Genomic DNA, 14,102 nt, shown 5'->3' with positions numbered 1-14,102 from the left:
TTTAATTCTATCATCCCAATCTCAGTCTCATATGTTTCTTTGTTCCAGTGGTCGAAGTGAGCGGGAGCGGTCGGGAGCGGTGCTCCTCTACTTTTTTAAATTAAGTTTTACTCTGCCTATACTTTTATTTTAAAAAGAAACCGTTCCGGAATGGTTTCATTTTCAAATAAATGTGTAGGAACAAGTTGAAACTGAACGTTTCCTTAAAAGGCAGGTGCATGCGTTTGGGAGTTTGTATTGTTTTTGCGAGGGGGCGTAGCGGTGGGGAGTGGGTGCAGGCCAGCAGGGAACATAGTTCCACTACTTCTTTTCGTACACTTCGACCACTGCTTTGTTCATCATTCTATCCCCTGCATTCCCTTTGTTGTTTACCTTTGAAGCTATCTTTCATCCTAAACATTTGATTCGTTTCTTGAACCAATTATCCTAACCTTGGCAGTTACCAAAAGTTTAACCATCCCTACACTGTCTTTAGCATCTATATTACCTATTTGTTAATTTTCTTGTTCAACATGAACATCCATGTCAATAGTCATGGGGCAAGTTGTTATACAGTAACACTGATTTTGCCAAACATGATTCAATGCTTATTAGGATGCTGATAGGCAGTACCTTTGTCCGAAAATGTGCAAATGAAATGATCATTTGATGTATCATGTAGTTTTGGTTAAATTGATAACTCCGCTCCCCCTCGACGAATCCTCACCAAACTTTGCAAAAAATATATATGGCCCACTCTGAATTTGTCTGCAAAGTCTGTGAAGGTTTGGTCAAGGGGAAGTCAAAGTTATAGGGGGGTACCAAAATGTCTTTTTTTCCCATAGACTGAATGGAGAAAAAACTTTGCTCACACCTACAGCCCAAACCGCTGGATCGATTCTCACCAACTTTGTGGCAGGTGTGGCAGTTTGGTCCCGAAAGTGTGCTTTTGTAAATTTGGTGGAAATTTGTCCAGTATTTTTTTTTAAATGACCAAAAAGTAGGACCCAAAAAATGTATGATATTTATGTCCACTCCACGGAGACACTTCCCTGTTCGCTCCGCGGAACGGACATCCATTGGCTTAGAGGGCAACGTGGTTTCCACGGACATCGGATGCAATCGCTGATTGGATGGTGAAAAGTGTGAAGTGCGGCAGATTTTTTGGAAACGCCCGCCATCTTGGATTCACGGACAGCGACCGGTGTCCACGGACATCGCAGTAAAAACATTTTAAAAAACACAGCATTGCTTTTGTCAAACTTATCAAATAATCTCTGGGGAGGTGAGGGGTGATGAGGATGGGATGGGATATAGCTGCAAGAAGCAAAAAACGCGTGTTTATTGCTGTAAAATTCCACAAACTGTTCGGATGTTCATGAACAGTCCTGAGAATTTTGCGGACACCTCAGCATTACAGGGTTGGTGAAAAGCAGTTCTTGGATGGCTTATAACTTTGCCGCCACTTAATGAACCTGCATGAAATTTTGCAATTTTATTCCTGACCTGATTCTGAATGAGTTTGCAAAGTTTGGTGTCTTGGAAGGATAGCTCAGGGGCAACGTGGTCGCTTTGGAAGCAAGGCGAACCAGAGCACCACAGGTTCAATCCCCGGGACCACGCTTAGAAACCTCAGGGTATTAAGCGTGTTATAAATAACACTATGATATATACTATCATCATTAAATATAAATAACCTATGATATCATATCATCATTCTGTCAAGAGGGGGCAAAATTAGAGGTGGGGTTCCAACATAATGTAAAGGTTAATAAAATGAGGTGCAATTTGATGAATCTACACTTATTTTGGCAAACTGATAAAAAATCTAGATATAAATGTTTTTGCGAAGTTGGTGGGTTTTGTCAAGAGGGGGCGAAATTAGAGGGGGGTCTCAAAATAATGTAAAGGCTTATAAATGAGATGCCATATGACTAATCTACACTTCATTTCGCAAACTGACAATAGATTTAGATATTAATGTTTTTACCAGGTTCGTTGGGATTTTGTCAAGGGGGGGCAAAATCAGAGGGGGCGTTCCAAAATAATGTAAAGGTTTATAAATGGGGTGCAATTTGATGAATCTGCACTTATTTTGGCAAACTGATAATAGATCTAGATATGAATGTTTTTGCGAAGTTTGGTGGGTTTTGTCAAGAGGGGGCAACATTAGAGGGGGGTCTCAAAATATTGTAAAGGCTTATAAATGTGGTGCCATTTGACAAATCTACACTTAATTTGCCAAACTGATAATACATCTAGATATTAATGTTTTTGCGAGGTTTGGTGGGATTTTGTCAAGGGGGGCAACATTGGAGGGTTTTGGCAAACTGATAATAGATCTAGATATACATGTTTTGCAAAAGTTTGGTGGGATTTGTCAAGAGGGGGCAAAATTAGAGGGGTGGTCCCAAAATATTGTAAAGGCTTATAAATGTGGTGCAATTTGACAAACCTACACAAAGGTTTGCAAAAAGATTAACAGGCCGATTCATGGAATTAATGTGCGCTGAAAATTTCGGCGCAAGCGTGCGAAAACGTGCGATTCGCAGTGAAAGAGCGAAAATCGCAGTGCAAGTGCGAATATCGCAGGGAAACCAGCGCACATCTATTCATGGAAGTCCGTGATCGAGTAAAATCAGGGATGTGTACTGAAAAAGTGCGCTGCGCATGCCGGCGCACCAGTCATCTAACGGCGTGCGCTAAAGCCACAGTGAAAGCGCGCATAGCGTGGCACACATAACAAAAGTAGGCGGAACACGGGGCGTAACACTCGGAATGGGGAACAACTCGTGAAAATGTGGGCGTCACGGGTGAAGTACAGAAGGCAAGTGCGCGGAACGCCCACACGCTCGACCTACAACAAGTATTCATGGAATCGAATAGGGCAAACCAGCGCACGGGCAAAGACGCGCACAGACCCAAACCCGTACGCCACACAAAGGCAGGCGGTAGTGTCCCTGCGCTGGAAAAGAATGTACGCCAAAATGTGCGCTAACAAAAAGCATGAATATACACCTCTGATGAATGTCCCATACTGTGGCCCCCTAGGACAAATGACGTGCAAAGGGGTATGCGACAAACAGCGACACCCGCTGTGTGAAAAATAGCGTGTGCGTGTATTCCAGGTGTGCGCAGGAAGTTTTACACACGATCGGGCCTGGGGGAGCGGGGTACGTGCATTTCAGGGGTGCGCGTGAAGTTCTACATGCGATCGGGCCTGGGTGAGCAGAGTGCGTGTATTCCAGGGGTGAGCAGGATGTTTCACACGCGATCGGGCCTGGGTGAGCGGGGTACGTGTATTACTGGGGTGCGCGGGAAGTGTCACACGCGATTGGCCTGAGTACGTGTATTTCAGGGTTTCGCGTGAAGTTTCACACGCGATCGGGCCTGGGTGAGCGGGGTACGTGTATTACTGGGGTGCGCGGGAAGTTTCACACGCTCGCCTACAACACGTATTCATGGAATCGAACATGGCTAAGGCATGCGCCCAAAAAGACGGGCCAATCCGGAAACACGTATGCCAGCAGGAAGCAGGCAGGAAGCAGGCGTACGTTGACCCGCGCATCATAAAAGTGCACGCAAACAACAAACAAGCTCAGACGCCAGGATGAATATACCGTTCCTAGCAGCAGTGGCCGTGGGATACCACAGGAGGAGGAGGAGGATAGTCAGGGCCAGAATTTTTACACCCAGAACTAGCCTTTTTGGGATGCCTGATGACCACGTGTATGGGAGGTACAGGTTTCCACCTCAAATAATAATCGACCTGGTCAGTGAGTGGGAGGATGACCTCACATCACCCAACCTGTGCTCCCAAGCACTCAGCCCCCTGGAGAAGGTCCCTAATGTACTGCACTTCTTGGCCACTGGATCATTTCAGCGGACAAGTGCCATAGTGGGGGGGGTCACAGGCCACGCAGTCACGCTGCCTACACAAGGTCTTGGCCATCATCACTTCACGCCCATCAGTCCGCAGGCACATATACCTGCCCAGAACACCTGAAGAAAGGCAGGCTGCCGCCCAGGATTTCTAAGGGGTGGCACAATTCCCCAAAGTGCTAGGTGCCATTGATTGCACCCATGTGGCTCTACGTCCCCCCAGGGCATCTGAGAACATCTATAGAAACTGCAAGCACTGGCATTCCATCAACATCCAGGTAGTATGTGATGCCAAGGGAATCATCACCTCAGTATATGCCAACTATCCAGGGTCCACCCACGACAGTTTCATTTACAGAATGTCAACCCTAAACCGAGACCTAGAAGCTGGGCGGCATGGCGATACATGGCTGCTTGGTGAGTATAAATGCCACTGCACATGCATGCATGTCAGATACTGAGTAATGTCACAACCCCACTAATGATACCCATCACCACCTCCCCAGGGGACAGTGCCTACCCTCTGAGCACCCACATGATGACGCCAATTCGAAACCCCACCATGGCAGCAGGTGTCCTGCACAACGTTGCAACACGCCGGGGCCTGGCCGTGGACATGGTGGTGCCCCCACATCCCCAACCACATGCACGCTAGCTGCGCATGGGAGGGGAAAGGGCACGGGGTGAGGCAGCCCGTACGCAGCTGGTGGATAATTACTTCACCTAAAATCACACCCCTGTGGAGTGCACACATCCCTGGCACATACCAGCTGACTATCAATGATGATGAGTCAAGTGACAGTCAACTGTCACAACCATACCAGCCTGAGATTGTTCACCTGGAAGTGTTCCATTGTGTGCATCCCTACCTACACAAACACCACCAATGCTGTGTCATCAAAAGACACACTTCTATGCTGCTAAACTCATTACCCCCTTGCAAGATACAACATGACAACAGTGCCATGTCACCCAACCCCTCCCCAGCACTGCCATCCAACACACCATGGCATGTCATGCTATGTGAGAGCAAACAAAGGAATCCCCAAAACATGACACAAGTGTCACAAAGTACAGTGTCCCGAATGGAAACTGGCCACACACAATATGCTCCCATTAATGTAGAACTGACAACAGACATGACCAAATACTTACCACACTACAATGCAGCTACCCACCCCCAAACATAGCATTCACATGACAGTACTAAGTTAAAGGATACGTAGTCGTACAACCTGGTGACGCTAGCACATCGACCACTTCCAACTGTACAGTGTTGGTGCCACGCAAATCTGGAAGTGCACTGCTGACAACATGAACTCCATCTCCAAAGTAGACGGCCTTGTGAAGACATGAGGAATGAACCTGCAAATTAGGAGGGAGACATGGATGCACAAGCACACATCAATACACCATGCAGTGTACAATACAACAATATGCACTAGGAATGTATACACAGTATTGACTACAGACTGCCCACACATGTCATGGGAGTCCAACGTCACTGTGTAAGTCACTGTCACTTGGGCACACCCTTTGCAAGCCCATGGAAATGGGAAGCAGGAGGGGTGTGTGTCTCACGAACCCAAGCATCTAACCCAAACTCAGGAAAAGCCTGCATGTGCCCAGCCGGAATACAATGGATGCCCACGGGAGCCACACAAGGCAACACACTGTAACAAAAAATCAAAAATCAAAAATCAAAAATGGCCATGTGGGGGCCAGGGTGGGTGGGGGAGGCCACCCAGGAGGTCCGAGGACAGGGTGCACACCAACAGCCACCTGTGTGGATGTTGCGAGAAAAAAAAAACACCTCCATGGGCTCATGGCCTGCACGGCTACGCTATTGTGAGAGATTCTGAATCGCTGTGGTTGCTCTCATCACTCTGTGCTGCTGCCGCCACAGGAGGTGGTGGTGCTATGGGAGACAACCCACGCAAAGCCCTAGTCTGGTCCTGCATGGCAGCAAGCATGCGGGTGTGGAAGGTCTCATTCTGGAGGAATATGGTGCGGAGATCCCCATGCACCACCTGACCTGATGCCCGGACCTCCTCCCGAGTTGCCTGCATCTCTGCTGAGAGCGTACGTGTGATCCGCTCCAGCAGCTGTTCTGTCCTCGTGACAGTGGAAGCCTCAAGGTCCACAAGAGTCTGCCTGAGGTGATGGACTTCTAACCTCAGGGCTTCCCTCTGGCCCTGGGACTCTAAAGAAATGGCTTCCCGCAGAGTGTCCAGGGCCGCCCGTCTGTCCCTGTTGGACGCCAACATGTTCTCCCTGAGTGATTGGCAAATGGAGTCCGTTGCCTGCTGTAGTTGCTCCATCTGCCTTTCTGGGGGGACAATGGAAGTGGCCACCCTCTCCATTGCTTGAGCCATCATCTCAGATGATGCTGCCTGTTGGCTTGCCATACCGTATATGGATTGCTCCCATGTGGTATTGCCTGGTGGCGTATGGCCACCGCTTTGGCGGGCACCACACCTGTCTGGGGCAAGGCGAACTGTGCCTTGCTGTGTCGGCACTGCCTGAGGCTGCAGGACTGCATTCCCTCTCTGATCTGCTGGCCCAGGAACAGGATCAGATGTTGCAGAGTGTGGCCCTGCATCCGTAACCACCAAAGGCGGACCTACCAACACTGACATCCCCATAGTGGGCTGTACCCCTGGTGCAGGAGGGTCGTACAGAACAGAATCCCTTCCAGAAACACCTACCTGCGAAGCCACATAGGTCTCATCATCCGAATCAACACCTGAATAGAGGTCTGGGGAGGTGCACCCAGAGACCCCCCCTGAGAGAACGGTCTGCAGCAAGAGTGGGTTCTCACCCACCACCACACCCCGTCCCCCACTGGTGCCCGGTCGTGCCTGAGATCCCTCCTGGGTCTGCACCATCTCCTCACTCTCAACAGCATCAAGTGCATCATCCCCTGCAAAAACATGAAAGACAAAAAATGGAAACAGGCATTAGCACCATGGCACACAATTAGGCCTGACAAGCTACAGAACCAGTACTTGATTGACACATGTCCCACATGACTATAACCCTCCCAGGCATGCACTGTCACTAAGTTTGAAGGGGAGGAACATGTCAGACACTGATGACACCAAGATGGAAGAGCAACACATTAGCTGCATGCTGGCTAGCAGTGCCATCACACATTGGCCTGTGAGTGGCATGTCCAATCAACATACATGACACATGCCATCACACAGATGGCATGTACCATAGGCATGTCACATATTGTTTGACAACAGGACTGAGAAATGCATAGTGAAAGTGTGGGAATTGAAACAATCAGCCTGAATGAACACTGAAAAATACGGAACAATGTTCTTGCAAGATGCCACTTTAAGGGCAACTGGCATGATGTTGCACAAAATGTCTACTGTGGGCAGAAGGGATACTGTAATACCCAAATACAGGGGCGCAGAATGTTTTGGATGAAGCACATGGGTGACCCAAACCACTCAGGCACACACACCCTCACCTGGCACTCAATCAGAACCCCTCACACACACAACATACACATGGATCACACACACATGCATGAGCACCTACAGGACAATGCCTCGAAATCTGGCAGTTCTCCCACACCTTGGATCTGTTCCTCTGTGACGTAGGTCCCAGCAACAGACTCATGTACAGTGAGTTCAATGTCCTCTTGTGGAGACCCACCTCCAGTCACCAGAGTAGCGGCATGACTTGAGGCCAGCTTTTTCTTTGCCCTGCACTTAAGGTCATTCCAGCGCTTGTAGCAATCACCAGCTGTGCGCCTCACAAATCCAAGGGCACTTATGATGTCCGCGACGGTCTGCCAGTGTGCTTGACGTCGAGCAGGTGTGGTCTTGCACCCTGAAGTGATCAACATTTCGCTGTCATATGCGGACACATACTGCACAAGTGCATCACGTTCGGCATCATTGAAGCTAGGCTTCCTTGGCGTGCCGGACTGCGTAGCCGTGTCTGGGGTATCAGCCTGTACTGGATGAGCACTCTTCCTCTTTCTTTTGGAAGGTGGTGGGGATCCTGAGTGGCCTACTCCGCTCTGGCCACTAGGGGCAGGAGCACCGGTGGACTGGGTAGTCGGAGTGTGGGAATGCACACTGAGCATGTGACTTGGTGCAGGCATTGGCTGAAGTGTGACGTAGTCAGGAGGAACGTTAGCAAGATGGACTGGAACCAACACTGCCCTGGCTGGGAGAGTCAGAGCTGGGGTGGATGGAGCTGCAGCTGCCCCTGCAGCATCCCCACCCTGCCTACTCGGGGCAGCAGATGACATAGCTGCCCCTGATCCACGTAGCCTGGTGACACCAATTTGCACCGCCACACGTGGCCTAGACTTGGCGACCTGGAAATCAGCATGGGAGTCACCCTGTGCCAGGTCAGGTGCCACAATGGGCCAGTCCAACAAGAGCTGAGCAGAGATGGTGTCAGCCACGTTTCCCTCAACCATGGGGGGGGCATGGGTGTCCCTGACTGGTCCTCCACACATGGGGGGCTAGGGGTACCCTGCAAATCCCGGGCACGTCCCCTACCACGCCCACCACACCCACCTCTTGAGGCTCGGCCACCTTTGCCACCCTTACCGCTTGGTCGCCTCCCAACCATGGCACTGATGTTGTTGTGCGTATGGGAGTTGCAGTAAACTATTGTCCTGGGCAATTGGGTAGTCAAAGGGGAAGGGTACTAGATGGAATTCGTACCCTAGTGCTCTAGCAAGGCTGTATGTGACCGCTGGGGAAAGATGACGGGTCACGCAACGCACAGGCACCCCAAAAACAGAAAATGTGTTACACGCAGCCTACAATGACCTCTGAAGCGGTACGCGACACACAGGGCAAGCACAGTTGTTAAATACGTGCGCGACTCACCGCCTGCATGTAAAAAGAGCGTGAAAAATACGCGCGTGTGCGCGTTGGCAACACCCCCGCCAAAGGAAGAATTGTACGCTGTCTGAGGAGACAGGACAAAAGAAGAAGTGAACACTGTTTGAAGAAACAGGCCCAACAGAAAATCAGAAAAAAGCTGTCAGAGGTAACAGGGAGTACGAACTAGAAACGCTGTGAAGTAAATCGCGTGTGAACCGACAAGAAGTACAGAATTCACCCACTTGCTCTCCACGAAAAGCACGTACAAGGAAATGACGTTTTACACGTACATTTGGAACCGGCCCACACGTCCAACGTGCCTTATCCTTATCCTCCAATTACACGAGCTGACACTCGGACCTGCAGTTCTTGGACGTGTAACATGCAGCCGGGTTCAGGGAAATGCCCGCGCGCGCACGTCACAGACGCGCTTACGCGCTAAGGGCCTTTGGTCCAATGAAAATACGTACGCGTGCTGACGCGCTTACGCGCTAAGGGCCTTTCCTCGAATTACACTCTGACGTGCAAGATTTTCACGTGCCAAATCACTCTGTATCAAGCTGGCCACGCGTTCGCACACGGACGACCACGCTCCTGCCCAGAAGGCCGAATTACTGCCCCCCAGATCCCCGAGCACGCTCCCACCTGCCATCTGCTGCTGCCTGATTGCCTGCTGCCCACGTGCCCTGCCATTTGTTGCCTGCACGTCACCCCGGGGTGATGTTGCTGTGACCACCCCTGCTGGAACCGAAGACTCCGACTGCTATTCCATTGCTCCATAGCCCAGCCCCAGGACCCAGTTGCCCACCCACACCTGCCTCTGGGGTTGCCATGTCGGGCACTACACCATCTGGCACCACTGGCAACCCCCAGCCAGAGAGGCAGAGGGCCACCAGCTTCACTGCCACCGAAGTTGGTGTCTTGGTGGAGAAAGTCCTGGGGCAGTATGATGCCCTGTTCGGAAGGTCGGCCGCCGACAAGGAAGGACAGACTCGGATCTGGACAAACATCGTGACTGCCATCAACGCGGAGGGGGTGGCAGTCCGCGACTTCCAACATGTCAAGAAGCGCTGGGAGGACTTCAGGTCCAGGACCCTCAACAAGGCCCAGCGCCTCTTGAAGGCAGCGGATGCTAAGGGGCGCCGGGGCCACCTGTCGGAACATCAGATGAGGGTCCTGGAACGCATATGCCCAGCGCTCCACGTCCAGGTCCTTGAGAGGCAGACCCATCTGGAGTTGAGCGGTAAGTGTACATGCATACTGATTGGAAGCTGTGCGTGTGGTGGTGTACCAGTAGTGTGCAGGTTGCACATGTGGTTTTGTAGGGCCATGTATGGATGTGTATGTACAGGGCTGTGAGGCTGACACATGCAAGTCCTTTCATGTGTGAGACACATGGATGGTGTATGTGTGGGTAAGCATGCAGGCCAAATGCAGATGTGTGAGCACACATGTTTGGATTACTGTGTATGTAAGTTGGCATGGTTGTGGTGTCACACATGGATGTTGGTTCCAGCTGCATGTATCTGCACCGTGTACATGTGCATGTGTGTGTATTTGACATGGGTGCAACTGTGAGGCAACATGGATGCATGTGAGACTGATATGTAGAAGACTGATTGCCAGATGTGACATGGATGCCAATCTCATCACTGTGACAGTTGGCGGAGGTGTACACATGCATGTAATTGTGGTGGCGTGTGTGCATGTCTAGTGCACTCCCTGTGTTTCATGTGATTTTTATTTTCCCTTGGATTTGATTTTTTGAACTGTGACTTTGGACAACATTTATTTTTGGATTTCTTTTGCTTATGTTTTCTTGATTTTCATTATTTATTGGACATGGACCATTTCTTTTGTTATTCCCATTGTTGTGTTTTTAATTTGATTTACGTTCATGTTGTCTTTAATATATATTTTTTTATACTTCCATTTGTGGTATCATCTCATTGGTTTCATGCATGTCATGATATGGGTTTTGACATTCACTTGCACCAATTGTGTGTGTGTGACGGACATGTGTTAATTTACATACTTGCCATTGGGGTTGTATCATGTAATTTGCATTTCTATGTGGGTGGATGCAATACTTGGGTGGGTCTTTGGCATGTGGAGGCTGGCCATTAGGGCCAGGGATCTAGATTGTGATGACGTGTTGGCTGGGGGACATGTGTCAGTTCCTGCTGACAGGTGCCCCGCACTGCTGGGGGTGCAAGGGGACATGAGTGGGGGCCTGCTGGCAGGTGCCCCGCACTGCTGGGGGGTGGGGGCCCAGGGGACATGTGTGGGGGCCTGTTGGCAGGTGCCCCTCAGTGCTGGGGGGTGGGTGTGCAAGGGGACATGAGTGGGGGCCTGCTGGCAGGTGCCCCGCACTCCTGGGGGGTGGGTGTGCAAGGGGACATGAGTGGGAGTCTACTGGCAGGTGCCCCTCAGTGCTGGGGCGTGGGGGTGCAAGGGGACATGAGTGGGGGCCTGCTGGCAGGTGCCCCACACTGCTGGGGGATGGGTGTGCAAGGGGACATGAGTGGGGGCCTGCTGGCAGGTTCCCCTCAGTGCTGGGGACGGGGTGTGCAAGGGGACATGAGTGGGGGCCTTCTGGCAGGTGCCCCTCAGTGCTGGGGGATGGGTGTGCAAGGGGACATGAGTGGGGGCCTGCTGGCAGGTGCCCCGCACTGCTGGGGGTGGGTGTGCAAGGGGACATGAGTGGGGGCCTTCTGGCAGGTGCCCCTCAGTGCTGGGGGGTGGGGGTGCAAGGGGACATGAGTAGGGGCCTGCTGGCAGGTGCCCTGCACTGCTGTGGGGTGGGGGTAAAAGGGGGTAATGCGTTGGTGATCACTAGTGCAAGGTGACATGTGGCTTGGCTGGGGGGGCATGCCCATGGTGGATGGGCTGCCTGCGGGACATGACCAGGGGTGCAGGGTAGTCCCCTGTGGTGTGGTCTGCCTGCAGGGGCCATGGAGGGTGTAGAGGGAACACCTGGGAGGACCCACACTGCCAATTCATGTGTAGGACTCCCCTGCACCCCCGAAATACACGTACCCCACTCGCACAGGGCCTATCGCGTGTGAAACTTGCACGCACCCCAGTAATACACGTATCCTGTTGGAATCGCATGTGGAACTTCCCGCGCACCCCAGTAATACACGTACCCTGCTGAAATCGCTTGTGGAACTTCCTGCACACCCCTGTAATACACGTACCCTGCTGAAATTGCGTGTGGAACTTCCCCGCACCCCAGAAATACACGTACCCTGCTGAAATCGCGTGTGGATCTTCCTGCGCACCCCTGTAATACACGTACCCTGATGAAATCGCGTGTTAAACTTCCCCGCACCCCAGAAATACATGCGCACCCCTGTAATACACGTACCCTGCTGAAATCGCGTGTAAAACTTCCCCGCACCCCAGAAATACACGTACCCTGCTGAAATTGTGTGTGGAACTTCCCGCACACCCCAGTAATACACGTACCCTGCTGAAATCACTTGTGGAACTTCCCGCACACCCCTGTAATACACGTACCCTGCTGAAATCGCGTGTAAAACTTCCCTGCACCCCAGAAATACACGTACCCTGCTGAAATCGTGTGTGGAACTTCCCGCGAACCCCTGTAATACACATACCCTGCTGAAATCACGTGTTAGACTTCCCCGCACCCCAGAAATACACGTACCCTGCTGAAATCGCGTGTGGAACTTCCCGCTCACCCCTTTAATACACGTACCCTGCTGAAATCGCGTGTTAAACTTCCCTGCACCCCAGAAATACACATACCCTGCTGAAATCGCGTGTAGAACTTCCCGCACCCCCGAAATACACGTGCCCTGCTGAAATCGCGTGTGGAACTTCCCGCGCAACCCTGTAATACACGTACCCTGCTGAAATCGCGTGTTAAACTTCCCCGCACCCCAGAAATACACGTACCCTGCTGAAATCGCTTGTGGAACTTCACGCGCACCCCTGTAATACACGTACCCTGCTGGAATTGCGTGTAAAACTTCCCCGCACCCCAGAAATACACGTACCCTGCTGAAATTGCGTGTGGAACTTCACGCACACCTCTGTAATACACGTACCCTGCTGGAATTGCGTGTAAAACTTCCCCGCACCCCAGAAATACACGTACCCTACTGAAATCACGTGTGGAACTTCCCGCGCACCCCTGTAGCGCATCCCTGTAATACACGTACCCTGCTGAAATCACATGTAGATCTTCCCCGCACCCCAGAAATACACGTACCCTGCTGAAATCGCGTGTGGAACTTCCCGCGCACCCCTGTAATACACATACCCTGCTGCAATCGCGTGTAAAACTTCCCCGCACCCCAGAAATACACGTACCCTGCTGAAATCGAGTGTGGAACTTCCCGTGCACCCCTGTAATACACGTACCCTGCTGAAATCGAATGTGGAACTTCCCGCACAACCCTGTAACACACGTACCCTGCTGAAATTGCGTGTAAAACTATCCCGCACCCCAGAAATACACGTACCCTGCTGAAATCGCGTGTGGAACTTCCCGCGCACCCCAGTAATACACGTTCCCCGCTCAGCGTTTGCTGTTTGCCAGCCCTGTATACTGGTCCAGGGTTAGCACAGCCATTTGCGCTGAATTGGGAATTTTGATGGCTTTTCCTTGCACGAGGGCGTTCTTGGGGGCGTAACTGGCTCTGCTGCAGGGTCGCTGCACCACTCTGCACCACGGCTGGTTTTGGAGGGTAAAATCCATGAATATGCTGTGCGCGGAAATCGATTTTAGCGCACGCGGCTGGTGCAGACATTCGCACGCGCACACTGTGCGCCAGCCGCGTGCGCCACTTTTGTGCGAAATTCTATGAATTACCCTGTATAGATCTAGATATAAATGTTTTCGTAAAGTCTGAATGGATTTTGTTTTTTGACAAATGTAGGTACAAAAAATAGTGACATACCTTTGGTGACTGAGGTGTAGCCTCTGGCCATGGGCAGTGGCCAGATTGTCTGGATCATGAAATAAGCTCATGATCTGGACAATCAGGCTTCTGGCCATGACCACAAGGGACAACACATGGGGTTAAAGGGGCCATATCCACCTGGGACTGGCTTTGTGGTAAAGTTATTAAAAATTGGGATAGGTTTGACAGAGAAGAAAAATGTGCCAAACGTCCCTTTAACAAAGTTTTTTCATTGAATTTTGGAGGTTTTTATTACTGCAACTTTACGGTAATGTCCCCTTTACAAAGTTTTTTCATTGAATATGTATATATGCATGCATGTATGTTTATATGTGATATATATATATATAAGATTTACTGTTTTCAGTGTTTATGGCTTTCCAATTCTGGCAGAGGGTTTCCAGAGTATTTGAAATGTTTCCAAAATCTGTGTTTACCAGTG

This window comes from Ambystoma mexicanum, chromosome 6p (genome assembly GCF_040938575.1).
Source record: "Ambystoma mexicanum isolate Mex_15411 chromosome 6p, UKY_AmexF1_1, whole genome shotgun sequence".
Lineage (NCBI taxonomy): Eukaryota > Metazoa > Chordata > Amphibia > Caudata > Ambystomatidae > Ambystoma > Ambystoma mexicanum.
The sequence above is the reverse complement of the archived record's forward strand: the minus strand, read 5'-3'. Positions refer to the sequence as shown.